Raw genomic sequence first — 25,982 nt, 5'->3', positions numbered from 1 at the left:
TGCTTAATACATGTTCCTTCATCTTCTTTTCTGAACACTATTAAACTAAAACGGTATCACATTAAACCATATTGCAAAAATCCATTATTCTCAAAGAACAATATCTCTTGGATATCTCTCTTTGTCGATACATATGGGCAATCTCAAAAACACTATTGTGAGGACAATATTAATGACTGCCGAGCAGAGCCATTTTGGGGATTAAATGCTTATGAGACACTGAATGTGGAATCACTATGTAAATTATAAAGCAAGATAAGTAGTGTTGGTTATAGCTATAATTATAGTTAAAAATATAGAAAATTTGATCTGCAGCCAAAGTGCTTGATTAAGTGGTGTACTCCATGATCAACAGATATTCTCATTCATCATACCCAGAGATCACAGAAATCACGGGAGAAGCTGCTGGGTTTTCAGAGTACACCTGAATTAGAGCATGCCATGCATTATTTAAAACCAGGAGAAACAGTCTAACAGATGTTCTAGATAATGGCTGTTTGTCACCGATATTATCTCCTTTGTCTGGGAACATGTACTCATGTTTATAGAAGGCCTCTTGGGTTCCACATACTGAATAATGATGGAAATGATTGTTTAAAATGCAGCTGCTGGACTATATTTTTTCAACTGAGAATCTAGTGTGACCAAAACACTGCTTTGGGCTCACAAGCCAACTGGTCGGCCTGATGTGGTGCAAGAAGCAGTGTGCAAACTGGCTGTGCTCCTTACTAGCTGTTACTAAATCTCCATGAACCCCAGTATCTTGATCCCTAAAGTGGTACTAACAAGGCTTTCCTTCAGATTTGTTATGCATATAAGAGACAATATGCATGATGTGCCCAGCATACTGGAGGCATTTACTAAATCAAATCTATTACTACTTTGTATGTACTTATGTGGAAGTAGTGCTAAGAGATAACTTCATTTGCTTAAGCTAAAGCAGTGAAAACAATTCCTAGACCCGTCAAACTGAATTTGAATTCATCCAATATTAATTTTACATGTGTACACCTAACGGTGACCAAAATCTATAGCAAGTAGGCCATTTACTTTGGTGTCCAACCCAGGTCTGAGTCCAGGCTCAGCAAACTTAGAAACAAGAGGCCTTGGGCAAATTACCTAATACCCTGAAGCTCGGTTTCCTCATCTGTAAAACAGGGATAATAATAGACACCTTAGAGTATTGTTATAAAGACATAGTGAGGGCATACTTGTAAAGTATCTATCATAGTACCTGCTTAATTTTAAGTGATCCATCAAACATAGCTATTGTTATTATAGAACTCAGATCCTCTTAATATCGCTCACTAGCAGGAAGACTCTAGTGCAGGCGTTTCCCAAGTGGAAACATACTTGCAGACTAGTAGATATTAAAGAGTTTACACGCTTTTATAATGAGAAAATAACAGAGGTTTTGTGTCAATATCAGTGTGCTGATGCATTATACTCCGCAGGTATTAAAAGACTGTAAGTAACTTTCTTTTAGGGCTTTAACAGGTTTAAAATGAAAAGGGTCTGACAGCAAATTGTTTTTATGTTAAGTAAATTAACCAAAACAAAAGCAGCAAGAAGGAATAAAGGAAAAAGAAGTTTGTAAACCTTAGAATCCAGCCTTGACTCTGTTCTAATTCACTGAATGACCTTGGACAGGCCCAAGTCTTTGTTTCTTTGCTTGTAAAATGAAAGTGTCCCTCTGTCCTTGCGAGAATTCAGCATTTTCTTGGAGGTCTTAGTCAATGCAATGAGATGAGGAAAAGAAGTTAAAGGTGCAAGAATGTTAAACAATGGGTCAACATTGTGATTATTTTGCAGACAATATAATTATCTACATAAAAAAATTCTAGAAGATGTGCAGACTATTAGAATTAATAAAAGAGTTCAAGAAGATTTTCATATGCAAGACACATTAAAAATTACGAATGTTCTTTTGTACCAGTAATGACCTATTCTTGGAATCAGAAAAGAAAAAAATCTCTCTATCATAGCAAAACACTACAAGACGCCCAGGAATAAATTTAACAAAAGATGCACACAACTTTCTTTTTTTTTTTTTTTTTTTTTGAGACGGAGTCTTGCTCTGTAGCCCGGGCTGGAGTGCAGTGGCCGGATCTCAGCTCACTGCAAACTCCGCCTCCCGGGTTCACGCCATTCTCCTGCCTCAGCCTCCGCATTAGCTGGGACTACAGGCGCCTGCCACCTCGCCCGGCTAGTTTTTTGTATTTTTAGTAGAGACGGGGTTTCTCCGTGTTAGCCAGGATGGTCTCGATCTCCTGACCTCGTGATCCACCTGTCTCGGCCTCCCTAAGTGCTGGGATTACAGGCTTGAGCCACCGCGCCCGGCCTGCACACAACTTTCATGAGGAAAATTATAAAATGTTATTAAAAGATATGAAATGAGATTGAGAAGATGTTGAGGTGAAATGGGTCCATGTTTGAGAAGACTCAGTATTATAATGATAGTGATTCTTCCCAAAACTAATTTATAAATTTGACAGGGTTTCAATCAACAGTCAGACCAAACTGTTTCTGAAATTTGATATACTGACTCTACAATTTATACAGAATTATAGTTTATAACCAATGGTGATTTTTGGCCCCAGTTGACATTTGGCAATGTCTGAAGTCTAGGTACAGAGATCAGAGATGTTGTTCATCATCTAGAGCACACAGGACAGACCCTACCACAAAGAATAATCTAGACCCAAGTACCAATGATGCCAAAGTTGGGAGACCCTAATATAAACAAGCAAAGGCTCTGGAATGGATAAAGACTAATTTGAAAAATAACACAGAGGGAGACTTGCCTGCAGTTATCAGAACTTAATATAAAATGTTAGTAAATATTAATAAAACTATGTGGAAGTAGTGCAGGGGTAGACACATTTGTAAATGCAGAAAAATAGAAAGCCCAGCCCACACATAGATGGGATATGAAAGAGGACAGCTGGACAGCCACTAGCTATGTGGCCTTGAGCAAGTCACTTAACCTCTCTGTGCTTCTTTCATTCCCTAACTGCAAAATGAAGATAAAAGTACTACCTCCCTCATAACTGGTGGGAAGATTTGATTAGTTAACCCAGGCAATGTGTGAGAACACAACCAGAACTCTGAGAAGGCTGGCTATTGATGATATTGTTGTCTTCCTGACCGGGCGTGGTGGCTCACACTTGCAATCCCAGCACATTGGGAAGCCAAGGCGGGTGGATCACTTGAGCTCAGGAGTTCAAGACCACCCTGGGCAACATAATCAGACTCTATCTCTACAAAAAATATAAAAAAATTAGCCAAGTACAGTGTCGCCTGCCTGGGGTCCCAGCTACTCAGGAGGCTGAGGTGGGAGGATTGCTCAAACCTGGGAGGCAGAGGTTGCAATGAGCTGAGATCACGCCACTGCACTCCAGCCTGGATGACAAAGAGAGATCCTGTCTCAAAAAAAAATTGTCTTCCTAGCCGGGCAAGGTGGCTCACGCCTGTAATCCCAGCACTTTGGGAGGCCGGGGTGGGCGGATCACAAGGTCTGGAGATGGTGACCATCCTAGCTAACACGGTGAAACTCTGTCTCTATTAAAAATACAAAAAAATTAGCCGAGCATGGTGGCAGGTGCCTGTAGTCCCAGCTACTCGGGAGGCTGAGACAGGAGAATGGCGTGAACCTGGGAGGCGGAGCTTGCAGTGAGCTGAGTTTGTGCCACTGCACTCCAGCCTGGGCGACAGAGTGAAACTCCGTCTCAAAAAAAAAAAAAAAAAAAAAAAAGAAGTCTTCCTTATGAATGCTACATGTCCTAATCACCTAAAGGATTAATTAAATTGGAGAGGAAAAAAACTAGTCGATTCTCAATTATCCATACTATTGGAAACAAGCAGTAACACAGAATATACGTACTACAACTAAGGACAACCTAAAACTGCACTATCCAAGACAATAGCCACTAGCCACGTGAAACTATTTAAGTGTTAAAGTTAAATAAAATTTAAAATTCAGTTCCTCAGTAGCACCAGCCACATTCCACAAGCTCAATGTTACATGCAGCCACCACTACCATACTGAACAGAACTGAAGATAAACAGGCATATCATCAGAACAGTAAGCCCTGTTGGACAATGTTGATCTAAAAGCCATATGTGAAAAATGTACCTTCCTACTTCTATATGAAAAAAATATTCATTCTCTAAGAACAGATAAGTAGGTTTTGGGGAGGAAGATAGGTCGAAGGTGAGGGGTCTTGGGTTACCATTACACATAGCAAATCACATATTCCTAAGTAATCTACTTTGGATTTTTCTTCATTTAAAAATATTTTATTTTACATTTTTAAAACTTACTTCAATGGAACAGCCCTTTAAGATGCAAATCTGGAAGTCAGGCACAGTGGCTTACGCCTGTAATCCTGTAATCCCAGCACTTTGGGAGGCAGAGGTGGGAGGACTGCTTAAGCCCAGGAGATCAAGACTTGCCTGGGCAACATGGTGAGACCTCGTCCCTATAAAAAATCAAAAAAATAACCAAGTGTGATGATGCATGCTTATAGTCCCAGCTATTCTGGAGGCTGAGGTGGGAGGATTGCTTGAACCCAGGAGTTCAAGTAAGCCATGATCATATCACTGCACTCCAGACTGGGTGACAGAGCAAGACCCTGTCTCAAAACAAAAAGAGAAAAAAATAAAAATAAAAACTCATTTCTGTGGGGGAAAAAAAAAATCCAGTTTAAGACATCTGGGTAACTCAGCATTACCAATTAAGATGCCACTATGGGTGGCACTGTAACTCATAAGAGAGGGTCATGCTGCTGGGCTATTTGCACATGAATATCCTGGTCTGAAGTCATTACAAATCCAGTATGTTTGCGACTCAGTAAGATGTCCTTACTTAGTTTTTCTATTACTGTTATCACGGTGGATCAAAACTGATAGATGCATTTACTGGTTCCCCTCTAACGATAATAAAAAGAAACAGTTTATAAAATCAGATTATATGAAAAATTGCCTAATGATAATAATTTATAAGCTCATTGTGGAATAATGATGTATTCAAGAGTTGTCGTTATATGATGAAAGAAAGGTAATATGAAAGATTTTCTCTGTGAAGAATGATTACAGATGAATTGCGCTGAGATACAATTCTCTGATAAGGGACAATAAGAACCTCTAGAACACTTCATAATAGACTACTCAGGGTGAATTGAGGATTGCAATAAAAGCCCATAAATTAAAAAGTTTCCATATGATTTCTGATAAAAGACATGCCAAGGTGAAATAAAGAATCATTGGAATCAACTGATATCCTGCCTGTAGCCAGCAGGTCATAAAGGTAAATTTTCTGGGAAACTATATAAAATATAATTTCTTAAGCTCGGAATTTTCAAAACCTGGTTTTCAGCTACATCTTCTTAGAATTCTTTTGCTAGGGAAAAGAAAATTTTAGAAAAGAAGAAAGAAGCTTTCAGTGCAATTCAAACTGCATCGATTCTCATATCAAGACCCAGGGAAAATGGGTAGATGGTGTCTACAGTATAAGCACATCGTATTAATCTGTCGGAAGTGGATGACTTCAACAAGCTCACAATTTTTTTTTAACAGATGAAGAACCAGGCCACAAATGAGAAAAACAGGCAACAGGGAAGCTAAGTAAAGGGTCCAAGGTCACATATTTACAAAGGGTGAAGCCACAATTTCAACCCCAGCAGGCTGACAGCAGGTTGAGAGCTTGTGATCACCGCTCTGTAGTTGCCTGAATGCAGCATATCTGTCCCAAGCCACACTACGCAGCAGCCAATAGGATGAGGTGAAGCCAGACATTCCTGGGTATAAAGTTCTTCAAGACGCATCAAGCTAAAAGAAAAAGAAAGTGTGGGAGGGGGGATGGAGAAAGGAAGTTGCAAAATAATGCATATGATCACAAGGATTAGACAAATCCTGAAAACAAGACCATGCTTTGTCTACATGCATGTTTGCACATGTAAACACATAGAAAATATATGCACACCAAATATCTAGAATATACACCAGAATGTAACTGCAGGTACCTTTGGGAAGGGCGATGGGGTTGAAAGTGAAGAGGGAGAGGGGTTTAAATGGCATTTTCACTTTTTTGTCTGCGTACTTCTTTATTGTCTGATGTTTTCTATGATGATAATATATTCTTGAATTATCTAAAAATTAAATAGCCGATATGTGCATAAATATATAACACCTCCCCACACAGAAATATTTCTAGACAAAATGACTACCTTAAAGCCATAAAATCTTTCAAAACATTACCAATTTGGATAAAAGAAACAAATGCCATTCTATTACTTGCTAGGACTTACAAGTCATTCAGTCAGGTTATTAGTGATTTTTTTCCAAACAGACGTCCTACGAAAGGAAGAGTGTGGGAGTCCAGGAAAGCATGGACTAGAACAAACCCAAGCTTGTGTCAAGACAAGCATACATCCATGTCCTTCTCTGCAGAGTAAGGATCAATAATCTCGCCCCTGACCAGGAGGGCTTCTGGCATCTAGTCCTTAAAGGCATGGGATGGCAGCATCAGAAAGATTCCTGGAGCAGTCTGGGTTGTGCTTATGCATTTCACCAAGCTCTCTGCTTTCCCAAAGATCCTGTACACTATCTGATATAGTTTCAGAAAACCAGCCAGGTATGGTGGCTCATGCCTGTAATCCTAGCACTTTTTTTTTTTCTTTGAGATGGAGTTTCACTCTTGTTTCCCAAGAGTGATGGAATGCAGTGGTATGATCTTGGCCCACTGCAACCTCCGCCTCCTGGGTTCAAGCGATTCTCCTGCCTCAGCCTCCCCAGTAGCTGGCTTACAGGCACCCGCCACCACGCCTGGCTAATTTTTTGTATTTTTAGTAGAAACAGGGTTTCACCAAGTTAACCAGGCTGGTATTGAACCCCTGACCTCAGGTGATCCATCTGCCTCGGCTTCCCAAAGTGTTGGGATTACAGGCATGAGCTACCTCGCCTGACCCAAACCTAGCACTTTGAGAGTCCAAGGCAGGCAGATCACTTGAGCACAGGAGTTCGAGACCAGCCTGGGCAACAGGGCTAAACCTCCTCTCTATTAAAATTACAAAAAATTAGCTGAGTGTGATGGTCTCAGCTACTTGGGAGGCTGAGTTGCGAGGATCCCCCGAACACAGTGAGCCAAGATTGTGCCATTGCATTCCAGACTGAGCTATGGGAGTGAAATCCTGTCTCAAAAAAAAGAAAGAAAGAAATCCATAAATCCGAGTTTCTTAACCTCAGCACCATTGACAGTTTTGGCTGGGGGACTCGTTACTGTCGGTGCTGTCCTGTGCACTCTAGGATGCCGAGCAGTGTCCCCGTCCTCTACCCACTCGATGCCAAAAGCGCCTACCTCAATTTTGATTACCCAAGTCTCCAGATATTCCCAAATGTCTCCTGGGGGACAAAGTCACCTCTGTTTGAGAACCATTGCCCTAAGTTATTATACTAACTAAAGCTGATATAACTCCATCATCATGGGACCTTCTGAATAGACAACCCCTATTTTATATACTCCGACAAATAATTATAAAACTGCTTCAAAGTAGAAGTACGTGGAAAATAAAAATAAAATTTAAAAAATACAGTAAGGCAACTGTAGTTAACAATAATATAATGTATATTTCAAAATAACTAGAAGAGAGGTTTCTGATTGTTCTCATCACAAAGAAATTAGAAATGCATGAAGTGACAGATATGATAATTACCCTGATTTGATCATTACACAAGGTATGCATGTAATAAAACATCATATTGTACCCATAAATGCGTACAATTATTACGTGTCAATTTTCAAAATAAAACAACACAAAAAGAAGCATTTGTGTAATGAGATATATCCACTGAAGTTCAATTTTAGGAGACATAAGTCATCACATCTTATTTTTTAGCAGAGAGTATTTAATTGGTGGGCTGAGTGCTTACAAAATCTTTGGAAGAGTGGGAGGAGCAGATTGTAGGTTAGACTTCCAGTTACTCTCAGCAATACCATGGGCCTGTTCCTCAAGGACAACCACCAACCATGGGACCATCAGGGAGACAGAGAATCAAGAGGCTCTGGGAACATACCACCTTTTCCGTGATCCAAAGATCAGTAAGGAAACCATTATCATCTCAACCATTGGTCTAAACCACAGCACACCAGACAGATACACAGGGCAAAATAATGAGTGACCTTCCCTCCATGGATCTCTTGACACTACAAAACTTGACTGCTGGAAAGGAACCACAGAACAACCCCACATCTCCAGGTCTGCTTGCCAGAAATGCACAGGAATGCAGAAAGCACAAAGTGGAAAAATCAGAAGGAAGGCTCCACTCCACCTGTGCTACAGAGACACTTTCCAATGACGTCTCAAAAAGAAGAAAGAAAGAAATCCATAAATCCCAGTCCCACGGGAGTCTGGAAAATGTGTTTTTCTGCTGAAAAGCCTCTTGAGGAGCACTGGGCAGGCCTGTCCACCAACGCCCCCTCAGCATGTGGCAGCGGGACTTGCGCTCACCAGGATGCCAGAGCAAGCCTTTCTGAGAAAAGCGTGCTTAGATGAGATCTGATGGCTGAGGAGGAGTTATCTAGGCAGATCCTAGAAGTCTTCTAGAAAAGGCAATAATGGTGAGATACTAAAGAGCCACGGCCCAGTGCAAACCGATGAGGAACACAGTGTTTATGGCTGGTGCAGAGAGGTAGTCATGGTTTAGACAGTGCACGAAGAAGGGAACCTGGTATGGTCTGCATAGCAGTCCCTGCAGGTGCCCTGCCCAAGTCCCTCAGTGCTGCCCTTGCACACCAAAGGCTGCTTCCTGTGTACTCTGGAATGCACTGACCACAAGCCCGCAGGGTAAGCCAGGCGTCCTGGCGATCTGATGCTTCCGGACGCAGCTCTTACCCAGCCACAGAAAGGGATTGGGAGCACGAGGACCTCAGCTTCTTGGCCTCTTCCTTGCGAGCTCGCCACCATCTCCCATAGTTTCCTAGAGGAACTGTGCTCCCGTTGCTGGTGTAAATGGCTTCCCTTCCCTGTCGCACTGCCCCATCCCCTGAGGATGTTTATCCAGATCATCACTCGAATCTTTGTCTCAGGATCTGATTCTGGGGAAATCCAAACTAAAATACCCTGAAATAGAAGTTGTCTTCTTAGCCCTATCTACTCAAGGGTTATAAGTCAATGTGAGGCAGATGTGGGGAAGCGTCTGAGGGAGTCCAGCCATGACTGGCTTTTGTAGTCAGGCTTTTGTAGTCAAGACTCTGGTGCTGTCCAAAGGACTCCAAGAATAATACCCAACACAGCTGACAGCAGAGGTGCCTAACTTTACAGGTCTGGCTCTAGTGAGAACTGTAGACAGATAATGCTGCATTTTTTCACGTCTACTCTTAGACAAAACATTTGCTAACTTAGCAGGGGCCTCAGACTTTGAGCAAGTCATGGGACTTTTAGAAGCACCTTCAGAGCTTGGAAGCGTCCTCAGCCCACCTCCCAACTACTGGATGCATCCAATTAACCTGCTCTGACTTGGACATTTCCAATATTCTTCACAAATATTAAACATTCCTCTTTAAGTGCATCAAGAGTTCACCTACTCACAAGTGTCATCAGTAAATTCTGGTGGCTTAGTTTAGGTAACTGGCAGAGTGGCTCTGAGGAAGTGCATGGCCATTTTTTTAGGGCTGCTTACAATGTAAATCCCATTCCCTCTGCAATAGGGAAAACAGCACTGGACTGAGTCTGTAAAGCAATAGCCACTTGGTCTACATGACTTCTTTCTGCAGTGCTATAAAGGAAAACCCCAAACTTTCTACTCCAAAACAATCTTCTAATAAAAACGGCACCAATATAATAATCGGAAAGCAAGAGTTAATTCATATATGTGAAGTTCTAGAAAAGGCAAAACAATAGTCCCAGAAAATGGGTCAGTGTTTACCAGGTGCTGGAGTTGCAAGGACGGGTTGAATACATAGCAGCCTGGAGAGTTTTTGGAGTAACAGAAATGTCCTATGTCTTGATTGTGAAGATGGTTACATGACTGTGTACATTTGCCAGACTAATCAAGCTATCCAACAAAAGTCTACAGATTCTATTCTATGTAAATTATACCTCAATAAAGCTAATTGAACTACTTTTATAATTTATGAAAAACCATTCAGTAGTTGTCCCAATTATATGTTTTTATCTGTTGATAATATAGTAATATATGTTACCTATTCAATAGATCATCTGTAGTTAATAATAATACTATAAATATAAGATAAGTCACTTTTGTTAAGTGTATTCTTTATTCTCTGGAAATTTTAAAAACTACCTGACTGAAATTCTCCATCCTCTAAGAGAATGAAAGGAGACAATAAAGATCACTGGTTTTGGAATCAAACAGATATGGGTTCAAATATTGCCTCTGTTGTTTTTCTAGCTGTATGACTTTGGGAATTTTACTTAATATTTGGTCAACCTCAACGACCACAGCTAGCTGCAAGGGAATCTGGAAAATGTCCTATTTGTTCTATGCAACCATCTTTCCAGCTATAAATTTCTATAGAAGAAAAAGCAAGCAGATTTGGGTGAGAAAATGGGATGCAGCTAGCCATATCCATCACAGGGTGCATTTCCTTTAACACACATTGACCTTTGGGAATAACCCCACCAAAAGCAAATTCTGTTTCTTTAAAAAAAAAAAAATACCTGTCCTTCTACTCCACCACTCACACCAAACACAAGAGCCCCATTGACTCGTGAGCATCGGGAAGCATGATCCCTCTGTGCCCATACAGGGAACCTCTCTGAGGAAGGCTTTCTCCCAAGTCACCCATGTTAGAATGGGATCCGCCTCCCGTGTTAGCAGCCAGCAGCCATGGTGCAGTTCCTAGCCCAGAGACCACCATTTTGGACAATCTTTCCCTTTGTTCTATTTGATTTCTCTCCTCAACCAGATGCAACAATGCCCATCTATGCTCAGCTCACAAGCAACCACCAATATGGTCACCCTTGTCAACCTAAGTCCCTTGGAAATACAGTGGGTACCTGTGCCATGTCTACTTGTGAAATCAGAAAATGAGGCAAAAGAGAGGAAAAGATTATTTCAACGTGAAAGAACAACATATTACATTTCCTATGTCATCAACCCAGACAGTGGCTTTAAAATCAGAACAGCACTGGGGGTGACTCCAGCCCCTTGCCATTTTGTGGGGTCCCCAGGGAAGATGGAAGGACAGACAGTAGTAACACAAGAGGCAAAGCATTAAATATGAGGATCTCGCATCCTTTCGGTGCCAGCAATAGCCATGTTTGCTCACGGCTAACCAGTCAGGGAAGGAGGATGATTTATTATAAGCTGTTGCAGAATATATTATGCAGGGTAGAGGCATGGAAAGGTCTTTGATATGTATCTGAAAGAGCTTCAAACCCATAAAAGAGATAAATTTTGTATGAAGAGTGTCACTGAGAGGCCGGGAAGAATCTCCAACACATCTTCATATCACAGGGAATAATGAAGGGCTGCTCTAAGCACACAATCCGGGCATTAATTTCACTTAAAGAGGCCGTCATTAGCATATCGATGCACACAACTTCACACTATAAGCCGTCTGTGCAATCGGGAAACACAGCTAAAGACTTCACGGTCAAGGCCTTGATCCATGGTCAAGGCCTGGAATGTGTGTTTTCTCAATTGTTTCGCCTTGAAATGCTGACCCGATGTCTGGTTCCTTTCTTCTAATCCTCCAAAACCACAATTTAAGAGAAGTAAACTGTCTTCCTTTTCTTTTCCCTTAACTCCCAGCTCCTGTGTAATTCCCAGCTTCTGATCAAAGCCTCCTGGAATACAAGCTCCCCTGGTCTGTGGGCTTGTTCAAGGGCTTGTTCTCTGAGGGGGCTACCAGCACGGCCCTGGCTCCCCACGGCCTGTCTCCTTCAACCCGGCCTCCCCGGTCTGTCCAGGCTTTAGAGAAAGCAGGTAAGAGCTCTTCTGAAGCGGCTCACAGCACCCTGGCACACAACCAGTTACTAGGCAGACAACATAATATTTGTCGAGAACGCCTCTTGTTCTTGAATTATGGTTTCCTGCTCCAAGCTGCTGCTGTTTGAATTGGGCTGCACCTAATTATGGTTTTATTTGCTTTAATAAAGAGATATCCAAGTGTGCGGAGAGTTGCACACAAAACAATAATAACAATAATAATAGTAAAGTATCTCTCTAAACATCTGCAATTAAGGCATTTGTTGTTAATTGCATTAATTAACCTCCCCCATGAAGCAGCTGGTGAGGTTTCCACAACAAGGAAAAGAGAAAGCCAGTTCCCAGAAGTATTGGGTTGGCAGCTTCTGGAGAGCCCATCCCCTGGGTTACCAGCTCCCTGTGCTTTCGGATGGAGGTACATTCCCACTGAGCTGCCCGTCACCCTGGGACCAGGGACCAAAGAGCCCTTCAGCTGGAGCATCATGGCCAAGCTCTTGCAGGCCACTGAAGCCCGATGGGATGGCTGGAGTTTACAGAGAGCCAGTCCTAGTGAAATACCAATCATCGCAACATGAATAATAATAAGAGTGACACTGATTCAGCCCAGTTCTCAAGTCTCCAAAGCAGGGTGACCCAATAGAGCAGCCCCTCCCACTATGGTCCAAGGGGTGGTGTCCTGCCCTCTGCAAGACAAAACAGAAGAATTTGGTGGAATCTTGATCCTAAACATGATTGCCCCTTCCACAGTGGACTAATGTGATTTTACCGTTTTGCAGAGACACATAAGTATTATCCTATTCTCACAAGTCCTGGAGACCCTAGGGGCATGTGACTGTCCCATTCTGCAAACAAGAATAACAGCATAACCAGGAGGCATTCACCCTTAATAGCCAGGCTCCAGGTCTCCTGCCCCTGCTCTGTAAGCCACAGAGCATGTGACCACTGTCCAAATTTTTTTAAAAACTGAGGTGACATGAGTGAGCCTATTTCTCGCCCAAGGAACTAGATGTCCCAGATTTATCAAAATATTTTCAAAAATCTGAACCACAGCTATTACAGTAATTCTCCAATTTTGGTACCTTGGCTAACATTAATTGCCTTCCATTAAAAAATTAGGAATATGTAAAGAACGAAATTTCATGTATTCAGTCAGCAAACAGTTGTGTGTCTAATACGTGTCAGTCATTTCACTAGGTGTTGAAGATCCAACAAAGGCAAAGGAAAAAAATACTGTCATGAAGCTTCCACGAGGAAGAGGACATTAATCAAAGATGCTCACAGTGAAATGTAAAAGTGTGGCCATGCTAAGTATCTGAAAGGAGAGGCATGTGGTGTCATAAGACACATAACATGAGGGAGGCATTCGCAGGACAAGTTGTGCATATGGGGAGGCCTGGGCAGACAAGGAGAGGGGCAAGGGCTTCCTGAAGAGGGAAGAGCATGGGCAGAGGTCAGCAGTGAGAGGAACCAAGCCATGATGGGCTGGTGAGGTTGGAGAACAGAGAGTGGTGGGGTCGGGGGGTAGAGAGAGGGGCCTGAAGAAGTGGGCAGGGGCCTGACCCAGAAGATCCTTGCAATCCCTGCAAAGACAGAAGACACTGGAAATCCACTGGCCAGTGTAGGCAGGGGAGCATCAGAACCAGGCTAGTGTTTTGAGAACAGAACTCTGGCTGCTGGGTGGAGAATGCATGTTGGGAGGGTGTCAAGAGGGTGGGAGACCCAGCTAGATATGAACCCTGACTATGGCGGTGGAGAGAAGCAGAAGTCGGCATCAAGACAAAATTGTGAGAAGCAAAATCGATACAATTTAGCAGTGGAGGAGGGGCGAGTGATGCCCCCTTAACAGTAATGCCACTCCCTGTGCTGGGGGAATCGTAGAGGAAGACGCTGTGGTTTGAACATGGTTTGTTTCCACCAAATCTCCTGTTGAAGTCGATTCCAGTGTGTCAGTGCTGGGAAGTGGGGACTAGTGGGAGGTGTTGGGGTCATGGGGTAGATCCCCCATGAATAGAGCAATGCCCTCCCATGGGAGTGAGTGAGTTCTCACTCTATTAGTTCCAGCAAGAGTTGCTTGTTAAAAAGAGCCTGGCACCTCCCCACTCTCTTTTGCTTCCTCTCTCACACCAGCGATCTCTGCGAGTCGGGGTTCCCCTTTCACTGTGAGTGGAAGCAGCCTGAAGCTCTCACCAGACGCAGAGACGCAATCATGAACTCTCCAACCATCAGAATCGTGAGTCAAACAAACCTTTTTTTCTTTATAAATTACCCAGCTTCAGATATTCCATTCTAGCAACACAAAATGGACTAAGACAGAGAACAAGTGTGAAGAGGAAAGATTGAGTCAGGTTTTGGACATGAACATGTCAGGTGCTTCTGGACCATCCAAGAAGGAGCGCTGAGCTGGAATACAGGCCTAGAGCTGCAGGAGAGATGCCAGGCAGCATGCGGATGTGAGGGTTGTGGGTAGGGGGGCGGAAATGGAAACCACAGAAGAGGATGAGATCAATGTCTGTGAAAATATGGAGTCAGAAAAAAAGTGTGCAATTGCTGAGCCCTAAGAAATTCCAATACTTAATCTCAGATGAGAAAATGGCAAAGGAGACTTCAATGAGAGAAAGAATGTGGCCAGAGGGCTGTGGGGAAAGCCCAGGGAGCGTCACACCCTGCAAGTCAGGCAAGGGAATGTGTCCAGAGGAAAGGAGCTTGAGGTGCCACCGAGGGCTAAGGAGAGTGACAACTAGAAAATATCCCTTGATTTGGTGACACAGAAGGAATTGGTAACCTCAGTGAAGATGCCAGGATGGGTAGGGAATGGGCCAGATGGGTGCAGGGAGAGGCTGGAGGGAAGAAACGGGGACAGTGCTGTCAAAAAGTCTGATTGGAAATGATGAGGAGCAACTCGGGGCAGTAGCTGATTGGGCCTGAGGTGAGGGCAGATTTGGCTTGATTTTCTAATAGAAGAGATTAGCAGATGCATTAAAAGCCAATGGGGGAAACTTGCCCAATGCTACATGTGAGAATTATGCATTTCACTGTAAATTTTTACTTAACAGAAAAGAAACAAAAATGAATCTTGAAATCTGGTCAGTGGTGTGCAGGCTGAAGTGTTTAGGAAGTGAGTGCAAAATGTCTGCAACTTGCTTTGAAACGCATTTTTTTAAAGTCTTGGTGGGTGGTTAGAAGAATGGACAGAAGAGCAAATGTGTGATCCGGCACATACAGCAAATGCCAATCGTGGCATCTGGGTGGTAAGTGTGTGATGTTCTCTGTACAATTCTTTCAACTTTTGCAACATTGGTGAAAAAGAAAACAAGAAGGGTCCAGTTGACAGAAAAAGACTATTCAAAAGCAAAAAGAAAACAGATGTGGTAAGTTTCCCAAGGAGCTGGAAGGAGATGGGGTTGATGAAGACATCTGGCTGAGATAGGAAGGTGAGGAACTTCACAGAAACAAAAGAAAAAGGAAAATGACAGCAACTCTCCCTACTCAGCCATGATTAATCAAGCGATAATCCACAATGGCCCTCCCCTGGCATCACTAACAGGCTTTTTTTCTTTTTTTTTTTTTTTTTTTTTTTTTTTTTTACATTGATAATGAACGTGCAAAAATCCCCATGATTTAAGGTCAACTCTACAAGGTGATTCCAAACACACTGCTAACCAGGCTAAAGTTCTTTGAACTTCCAGTCAGATGCTCTGTCAGCCTGATGACTCCCACCACCCATGTCTTGAGAAAAGTGAAATGAGTTCTTGCCACATCCAAGCCACTGCGAGTTCTATCGTCTCTTGAGCCTCAACAAGCACAAGCTTTGGGATCCACAGACTTGAGCTCGAGAGTCCCAGCTGGATCCTTCACTAGCTCAGGGAACTCAGTCTCCTCCCCTGTAAAATGGGGGCAAGAACCACTCCTGCCTCTCCCAATCACTGAAAGGGTTTCATGAATGAGGTCCTGCACACATAAAACCTCTAGGCCCACACTGGGTCCATAGTAACCAGAAAACACAGATTGTCATTTTCCAAAAATACGAAGTTTAAGTGCAATTCATGCACAAGGATGCACTGTTGTCACTCAGAAGACACTTTATAATGTCGAGAGAGCGGCAGTGCTCATCTTTTGAAATCTCTTTTGCTCTCTACTCACATCTCAAGCTGCATAAAAAGTGTCCTTTCTGGTGTCCCTGGTGCCTTAGGTCATGTTGCTCGTCCACATAAAAGCCCATTCGAGAATCATTATCACCCAAGCGGCTTCCAGATTGGCGGCTCATCACTTCTGAACGGTCCCAAGGCGGCCACAGAGAAGTGCCCCAAAGCCTTGTTTGTTTCCTTGGGCCAAAGGTCCACCTGTGGTAATTAGCAAGATTGGTGCTGGACCAGACCGAGTTGGTAAAGCTACAAGACCAAACAATGCCCTTCAACATGCTGCATGGGAAAAGTGTCTCTGATTATCTGCTCCCAGATCTGAAAAACTACCTTCCGTGAGCTCAGTGGAAAACTCCGATTCATTAACCGATTTCAACAGAAAAGACAATCTCAAAAGGCTTGTTGACAACCACTGTAGCCATGGTGTAACCTTATCCTTATCTTTCATTATTCTGCTTTTATTAGGAAAAGAAAAAAAGGCATTTGTTTTCATGGACATAACCTCACAGAAAGCTTTCACACACAAGATGCACAAGATGAAAAAAATACACTTATTGGAGGAACGCTCGATATACTTGAAAGTGCTAGGAACATCTTCATTCTCTCTGTAGAAGTCACATTTCCTTTAGGACTGTGTAGCCTCAGATATAAAAATATTGTTAATTCAATTCATATGAACCCTTACAATATCCCACTGAAGGTAGACTTTGTAACCATCTGCAGCTCAGCCCTGCCCTCAGTATAGACAAGACTCACCCACAGTAGCAGAGCTTTCTCCAAACAGAAATATGTGGCAGACAATGTTAATGGGTCCAAGCAACAACACATAGAATGAGTAAGGGGGTCACCTGCACCTGCCGTCAGCCTCTCACCTGTATCCCAGCTGACCAGGCACCTAGGAACATAGTAGCTCATGTTTATTATGCCTGTTTCATTTGCTTGTACAATGGTTAGGGATTTTCGATTTTTTAGTTAGCTGTTTATATTTTTAAATCCTGACATTTCTAATATAAAAAAAAAAAAAAAAAACCTGGATTTCCAGCTTTCTCATGAAATACCAGGAACTCTGACAAAATGGAGTCCCAGAGGTAGCACTAAGGGAAGACACAGGAAGCCCTAGACCTCCCAGTACCCTTCAGCACCCCAAATTCACCCTCCAAATAAACAGAAAATCTCGGTCTGCAACCTCCTCTTCCAGAGACATCCCTGGCCACACTCATACAGATGCCATCATGGGCCCCTCCCAAGTAAAAATCATGGGGCCCCAACCCCTGCCAAGCTTGCAAGAGGAGAGGAGCTGCTGCCTCCTTTGGACAAGGCCAGTGACCTCTGTTCCACCTGAGTCACCACCGGACCCTTGCACTGCCCACCTGACCCCTGGGAGGAATCACTTTTGAGACCTGGACCGCGGTGAATGGACGAACTGGAAAAGGACATTGTTTTTAAATGGCAATTAACTCAAGATGCAGGCAACCCTTATTATTTGTGGATTCCATATTTGCAAATTCAGCTACTCGATAAAATTTATTCGTTATCCCAAAATCAATATTCCCAGCAATTTCCTGGTCACTCAAAGACGCCGGCAGAGTGGAGAGAAATTTGAATCACCCAGTGCTGAGGAAGAACACAATGACATCCTACCTTCTGGTTCCAGTTCTCATACTGCAAATAAGCATTCTTTCTGTGGTCTATTTAGTGCCACGATTTTCACATTTTTGTGGGGTTTCTTTGGTGATTTCACATTTATAATGGCCCCAGGCATCATGTTGCAGTGCTGGCTAGAGTTCCCAGGCACGAGAGGCTGTGAGGTGCCTTACAGAGGAAATTCATGTGCTAGAAAAGCTTCCTTCAGGCCTGAGTTACAGCGTTGCTGGTCCTAAGTTCAGTGCTAATGGGTTCGCACTATACCTCAAACGAGGCATCTGTCAACAGAAACATACATAGAACGAGGTTATGTACTGATCAGCTGACAAAACATGACCAGAGGCTAGCAGGAATCTAACTCTATGCTTCTCCTAGGAGCAACGATTCAGCATCTACTAGTTCAGTGTTCATGGCAGCTTTATAGAACACAACTACCATGAGTGATGAGACTTGAAGTCACTGCTGCCACAGGGGGCCACCAAGAAAGGGTTTACAACAGGAGTGATTTCCCTATGTGGTTTCAGGGATGCCAAGTTGCAGGGATGATTCAAAGAAAGGGTTAAGAGGAATGAACTGTTTCTTCCAACTCTGGGTACAGAAGGGAGCAGAAGTACCCCCTGGTCCCAGCCTTGGGGTCAACTTTGAGGCTGCCCTGCCCTTTGACTAGGGCCCCCTTTTCCCCCATTCTACCTGCACCAGGCCCTGTTTTACTGTGTCTGGAACCCCATGCAGAGCCCACTTCCCTGCGACTGGTGTTCCCTCCTTCCATGGATGGAGTCTGAAGAACCAGGTCTTTGCACCTACAGGGAGCCCCCAGATCAGAGCCGCCGGGGAAGATCTCAGTGTCTGCAGGAGGGAGAGGTGCAGGAGTGAAGAGATTGTTTTTTATGTCTTCAGGCTTTTTGAGCTTTTTAAAAGACACTAACTCTACATATAAAATGCATTATCTCCGTATACCTGCTAGCAAACAGCCTTCCGTAAACAAATCAACCTATCCAGGGCTGGAGTATACAGCTGCCCAGGCTGGGCACTGCACAACCCCAGGAAGGAAGAATGCCAATTCACATCGGAGTCTATGTGCAGCACAGAGTCCTGACAGAGTGGGACATACTGTGAAGCTACATCTTCCACTGCATAATGTTCTCCTTTGGGAACATGAATCTAAGTATCTGCCTTCCCCACCCAAGTCAATGGGAAGTGGTTTCATTGGCCACCAGATTTCACAGAAAATAAAATGGGAGTGTTTTCCCTTTCCTCCAGAAAGACTTTTTATCACCAAGTCACCATCTTACTCCAGTGTTTCTGGAACTCGCTACTCTTTTTGTTGGTTTCCAAGCAGCAGCTGGAGACCTCCCTGGGTCAACCAGCAGCTGGATGCAAACCCAACTCAGGTTAGAGCTTAACTCCAGCAAGCACAGCGCTGCCTCCTACAAGCCCCCACATAGCATTTGCCTCCAAAACTACAGTTAAGCAGGATCCCATAGGCCTCCCTGTAACAATCTCTCCATGGAAAGGAAGGGAGGAAGGAAAGGAGGGAGGGAGGGAGGGAGGGAAGGAGGAATCTGCCCCAAAGCTGTTCTTGACCATTTTTTGAGTGACTTCACATTATTTTAAGCTTTATGCAGGAAGTACAATTTATTAATATTTGTATCTTGCTATTTCATATTCACTGCAATTCAATGTGTAAAAGCTGCCACGGTGACACTAAGTGGTAAAGAGTTAGTGGTCTTGCCATCCACTAAGTGCATGGAACCGGAACAGAACAGGGCCCTGATTCCCACTGCCCGAGGCCAAGTTTCCATCCTCCTATGGACTTCTCTTCCCTGTTTTTCTCATCATTAAAAGAGAGAGTGACCATGCCTACTTCAGAGGAAGGTTATAGAGATTAAACAACATTATTCAACCTGTCTCAAGGCGCCATTGGGGAAAGTTTTCGATCTATAATAATTGCGTTTCAGTAACCTCACAAGCTAAGAAAACCATCAATGTGGACAGATGAATCCTGAATTCACAAACAACACCTTCCAGGTAGCAGGAAGACAGGTGAAAGCTAGCTTCCCTCCAGGAACTCTTTGCTCCTCCCACTTCTTTAAGTAAATGCTTGGGCCAGGTGTAGTGGCTCAGGCCTATAATCCTAACACTTTGGGAGACCAAGGCGGGAGGATCTCCTGAGGTTAGGAGTTGGAGACCAGCCTGGGCAACATAGTGAGATACCTGTCTTTACAAAATATTTTTTTAATTAACCAGGCAACTCAGGAGGCTGAGGCCGGAGGATCGCTTGAGCCCAGGCATTCGAGGCTGCAGTAAGCTGTGATGGCACCACTGCACTCCAACCTGGAAAAATGCCTGAGCTATCTCGGTTATTAACCACCAACCAAAAGCTGAAGTCAAATACATTTTTAGTTCTATTTCTTTATTTCCCTCCAAAATGTGATGGAGCTTTTTCCCTGGGGTGCTGGAAGAAGCAAGGGCAGAGAGACAATAGCAACTGAAAGTGGAGATGCTGAAAAGCATGCTTGGCGTGGATGGAAATTTGGCCTCGGGCAGTGGGAATCAGGGCCCTGTTCTATTCCAGTTCCATGCACTTAGTGGATGGCAAGACCATTAACTCTTTACCACTTAGTGTCCCTGTGGCAACTTTTACACATTGAATTGCAGCAAATATGAAATAGCAAGATACAAATATTCATAAAATTGTACTTTCTTCATAAAACTTAAAATAATATGAAATCACTCCAAAAAATTGTCGAGAACAGCTTTGGGGCAGATTGCATTTTCTCTTTCTTCCCTTTCTTCTGTTAATTTTGCATGTTAATTTTCTTCTTAACTGTTTACGATGTGCTATGATTTGATGACACAATTTTCAAGAGAAACAAGAGACTAGGAAATGTTTCCTGGTGTGGCCACCAGCTACGAAGACAGCTGGTGCCACAAGAGCATGTGTAGGGTAAGTTCATGTGCCCGAGGGTTGACCTGCTGGAGCAGGCAGCCATGCACCCATGCCAGACTCAAGGAGCACATCACACATGGAGGGGGCAGCACAGGCCAGGATGTAAAGCTGGGAAAGTGCAGGGCTTGCCTGGGGGCATCCAGCTGGAGTGGCTGTTTGAGAATTGCTTGTGCTATCGGAGGGAGAGGTCATGCACATGGAACGAGAGAGGATCACGGGTCACAAACTGGGAGCCAGAGCACCAGAGCCCATGGAGGGAGGAGCACAACACCCAGGCCCCTTGCCACATTCATCCCAGTGAGGTAAAGTCCCTCTGGAATGGCTTGTGCACCTGGCTTGTGGACAGGAGTGGGATGGCGTGGCTGAGACAGAGATAGGAGGAAAGCAAGGGGAATGGGAAGATGTCAGCCTCTTCCCATTCCCTTTGGGCCTCCCAAAGGAAGGAGAGCAGGATGAAAAAAAAAAACCCAAATCCATGTAATGCCCTAAAGTGCACTGGGGCCAGCTAAGGCAATGCAGATTGAGGAAGAGGCTCTAAGTCAGTAAGACCAGCACCCAAGATTCCTCTAAAGAAAGGTGCTAAAACTCATCAGTGTTTGAAAAGGTATTTGACTGCACTCGTACTTTAACATGTCCCATAACGCGCCCTGAGATACCATTTTTCACTTATCCAGTTGGCAAATAACATAACACTCAATGACTCCAGGGCTGGTAGAGGTGAAGCGAATCACACAAGTGTACAAACTGGCAAGGCTTCCACAGACGGCGACTTGCAGTTCTTTTCAAAAAACACTCTGAGCCAGGAATTCCACTACCAGGACTATATCCTACATGTGTCCCCACACATGCACATAGTGACAGTTGTACAAGGCTACTCATTGTGGCACTGTTGTCATAGAAAAGATTGGAACCAACCAAGGTGTCCTTCAGGTGGGGACTGGTTAAATAAATAACAGCTCATCCACATAACGGAATGCTAGGCAAAGGGAATGAAGAAATCTGATTCTTCGTAATGACATAATCTCCCATTATTTAATGAGAAAAGGGGGCAGGCTATGTATATCAGGTACAATTATTGGTGGTTTCTGAAGGGAAAACAAGAAAGAGAAAGAAAGCTTTATTGTTGTTGTTGTTGTTTTGTTTTGTTTTTTGTTTTTTTGCTTATGCATGAACTATCTCTGAAAGGATGCACAAGACACCGATTACTTTGGTTGGCTCTGTGGAGGAGAATGATGTGGCTGGAAGACAGAAGGATGAGGAAAATGAGATCTAACACCTTTCTGTTGTTGAATTTTGAACCAGATTAAAGTTTTATCTATTTTCTAAATAAATATAAAAACAAAAACCCCAGGGCCTGAATACAGCTTTAGGTGAAAACAATGCTCCCACTTCCCACCCCTCACCCATATCCAGCCTCCTCTCTCCCTCTCAGCCACGCCATCAAACACTTCCCACCCCTCACCCATATCCAGCCTCCTCTCTCCCTCTTGGCCACGCCATCCCACACTTCCCACCCCTCACCCACACCCAGCCTCCTAGCTCCCTCTCAGCCACGCCATGCCACTCCTGTCCAGCCTTTTCCTTCCATTCCAAGTTTATGAAACTTCCCTTCACTTCACTCCTTTGGCGGGATGATTTCTAACACCTCAGAGTTTTACAAGCTTTTGCATTTCAGATTTGAGTCTCTGACTTAAATGAAAAACTAGAAGTGTTTCTTATAGAAAAATTCACATAGATTTACAAAGTATTCTTGTAATGGAAGATAAATGAAAGTCATTTAAATGGCCATCTGTAGGGGAGAAAAATCAAACCAGTCAGGTTATTTCCACACTGCACAACACCATGCAGCAGTGACACAGTCAGATCACTGCTGTTTAAAAACCTCAGGCTGGGTATTGGCTCACACCTGTAATTCCAGCACTTTGGGAGGCCAAGACGGGAGGATTGCTTGAACCCAGTAATTCAAGACTAGCCTGAGCATCACAGGGAGACTCTGTCTCTACAAAAAATTAGCCAGGCATGGCAACTTGCACCTGTAGTCCTAGCCACTTTGGAGGCTGAGGTGGGAGGATCCCTTGAGCCCAGGAGTTCAGGGCTTCAGTGAACTGTGCCATTGCGCTCCAGCCTGGGCAACAGAAAGTGTCTCAAAATAAATAAATAAAAATAAAAATAAACCTTATACAATATATTTTCAGACTTTATATAGTACATAAAAATATATTATCAATATAAGCATAAACTTTATATAAACATATTGTATAAAGTATATAATTAAATGTATTATATTTTTATATATTTATATAAAGTTTTAAAATTTTTTACACTTGTAAATATAAAATAGATATACATATATGCCATACAAAATATATTTTATGCTTATGTATAAGTACATAAGCATATGTGCACATGTATGTTTCTAAATGTCTACATCTCTGTGTAACATATAGAAACGAATATATAATATACATATATATCATTTGTAAATGCATAGGAAAGGAATGGAAATGTTCTCTCGGGTGTAATAAGATTGGGATGATAAAAGGAAATGCAGGAAAGCTTGAGATTGTTACTGTATAAACCTGCATGAGCTTCTGTGATGTTTTTAAACAATAAAAATTAAACTAACCATCTTTTGGTGCCTGGCATGACAAGTATCTACCACTAGAGGGCACTGGAGATCGCTAAATATTTCCCAGGATTCTCTTTGAGGGAGGGGCACGGGTGCAGGGGATTTGAAGGAGGTTCCTTTACCTCTTCTCTAAGGGTCCCTTTTCACGCTCGGGGACTGGGCCCTGAACCTGAACTTTCAGTGAGGGTAAAGCTTGACTGGAAGCCCGCAGCCCTTCTCTCTCCACTCCCCTGAATGCACCCCTGCGGCCATCTGGGGTGGGAGTCCTTTATCCAGCCCACCGCATTTTCACCCACCACAGTTTTGCCCACCAGCCCTGGCCTGCGGGACGCTGTTGCGGTGTGGAAGGTGGAATGCACCTGGCGTCGGGAGCATTTCAGTGAGCTCACCGTCACTCCTTATTCCACATGAGTGTTCAACGGGGAGCTCTGAGACATTCAAGGGGGCCGTTTGTGATTGCTCAATTACAGTGAAGACATCTTCGCATTTGGAGGAAGGAAGAGGGAAGCTAGAATTTCTGAAATGCTCAAAATTCAGCCCGAAATGCATGTCGATGAACAACCAGTTGGTAATTATCTACCGTAGACCCTAAATCTCTGACATGTAATCATAGAGCATTATTGCCTGGTACTCAGTATGAGCGGAATATGCAGAAACGCAGAGTCAGTCAACGTGTGTTGTTGTGTCCAGAAGTTTACTGAGCGTTTTTCACCAGTATGGAAAACCACGGCACCATGTCTCCAAGGCGGTGGTGTCTGAGTCACTGGTCCTGTGCTCCAGGCTTGGCCTGGCTCTGGGACTGTGGGGATCACATTCTTACAGCACAAACACCTGGATACTTTATTATGTCTTCTAGAGAACTTGTACCCAAGCATTCACCTATCGAATATGTGTGTGGGGGGGGGTGTGTGTGTGTATGTGTGGGTGTTTGTGTGTCTGTTTACCAAAAGTTACCTTTTTCAACTTCTCTTTTTTCCTCCTTTATATTACAGAAAGAACTTTTTTTAATGATGCGTGTAAGTAGATTATACAGTCTGTGAATTTCATTTCAAGATAGGACAGGAAGCATTACAAAATATTCGTGGTCTCCAAAATGATTCTGACACCTCATGATGACTAAGACCTTTGGTTGCCGTTGCCTGAAATAATTTCCTCCCAGAGCAGCAGTTCTTCACCTCGGCTACACATTGAACTATGTGGGAAGCTATTAAAAATACAGATGCCTGAACCCCATAGCCTTCATCATCTTGTGAGCATCTGGGCCAAGTTCAGGGCTGGTGCTCTCGTTCAGATGGATGTAGCTGGTGGTGCAGAGATCCGTGAGCTTGCTTTTAGGTGACTTTCTGCTGTTGTTGGTCTGGGATGCAGTCAGGATACTAGGGCTTGTTTAAAGCTCCCCAGTTGACTCTAATGCAGCCAAATGTGAGAACCATTCTCTACTCAATACCTTCAAAAATGGAAAACTAACGACCTCTTACTCAGTGCCACCCCAGGTATGATGTGCAACCAGCAACATCGGCATACCTGGGAGCTTGTTAGAAATTCAGAATTGGGGACCTGTCCCAGACCAGCTAAATCCAAATCTTGGGAACTGGGGCCCAGGTACCTGTATTCCACTCCATGCCTCCACAACATTGGCTTACTTTTAATTTAGCTTTATATTGCAATTTTAAAATGGAATTAACCAGAAGGCAAGGGTATAGGGGAAATTTTTTTTTAAGCACTTCTCATGTAAACTCAAGTCTTTTATTCCTTTTTCCAGGTTAAAACAGGCTCTTCCGTTTACAAGGTTATTCGTGAGTTTCAAAAATTCCCACCCTTCCTCCATGCTTTTGTAATTCCTACATTCCCGCATTTAAACTTGGTGGCCACAATCAAACAGAAATCATGAGGGCCCTTTCCTCTTGCATCTGTAGTGGCAGCCTTTGCAGCAGAGAGTAACTGCTCCAGATCTGTCAAATAAATGCAAGTATCTGTATTTCTAAATCGCCTCCCAGGAATACTTTTGCATACTGGAGTTTTTACTTTGGCATGCCCTAATCCTTACACGAGCACGAATTCCTCTAAATCCCAGCCTGAATTTGTTTAACTTACCAGAGAAGCCTTGCCCATTGAAGACTGGTTCTTCAGCCACTGCTTTTCATTCTCATACCAAACAAGTGCATTTTTAAGAACTTGCAAGAGTCTTGCCACTCTTCAACAGAGAAAGTCATCTCCAAATTAATCCACAGTCAGGAGCACTTCATGCTGCTCTTATATATCATTAAAGTCCTGCAAAAGCAAGCTCACAGATCTCTGCACCACCAGCTAAATCTATCTGAACGAGAGCACCAGCCCTGAACTTGGCCCAGATGCTCACAAGATGATGAAGGGCACCCCCTCCTCCAGCCTGTTCTTGTCCACTCTCCCAGGGAGGCTCAGTCTTTTGGCACAAAAGCAGTGGTGGCCATTCATTCCTTGCCCTAGTGAAGCCAACTTCCTCCACATTCATTCTGCCCATCAGCATCTGATGCCCCCACAATGGCAAACACTGCAGGGGGCCAAAGTCTGACTCCACAAGGAGGCAGAATGCCAGGTCTTCTGCAGTGGTGCCCGCGAATGGCCATCTCTCACTGCCCAGGGTTAGCCTACATTGAGATCAATGATTAGCAGGTAACTTGTGAAGCCT

General features: G+C 43.5%; 1 long non-coding RNA gene across 1 annotated transcript in view; it reads right to left on the bottom strand.

Annotated features, from left to right (window-relative positions):
* Positions 1-25,701, bottom strand: part of LOC140709576 (uncharacterized) — a 47,920-nt gene extending 22,219 nt beyond the window's left edge. Inside the window, exon 1 of the long non-coding RNA XR_012090075.1 lies at positions 25,409-25,701. This is a non-coding gene — a long non-coding RNA (uncharacterized lncRNA). The remainder of the gene's footprint in view (positions 1-25,408) is intronic.
* Between the last annotated feature and the right edge of the window lie 281 nt (positions 25,702-25,982).

Source organism: Chlorocebus sabaeus, chromosome 2 (genome assembly GCF_047675955.1).
Source record: "Chlorocebus sabaeus isolate Y175 chromosome 2, mChlSab1.0.hap1, whole genome shotgun sequence".
Taxonomy (NCBI): Eukaryota; Metazoa; Chordata; class Mammalia; order Primates; family Cercopithecidae; genus Chlorocebus; species Chlorocebus sabaeus.
Note: the sequence above shows the minus strand (reverse complement) of the source record. Positions and strands in the feature narration are given on the sequence as shown.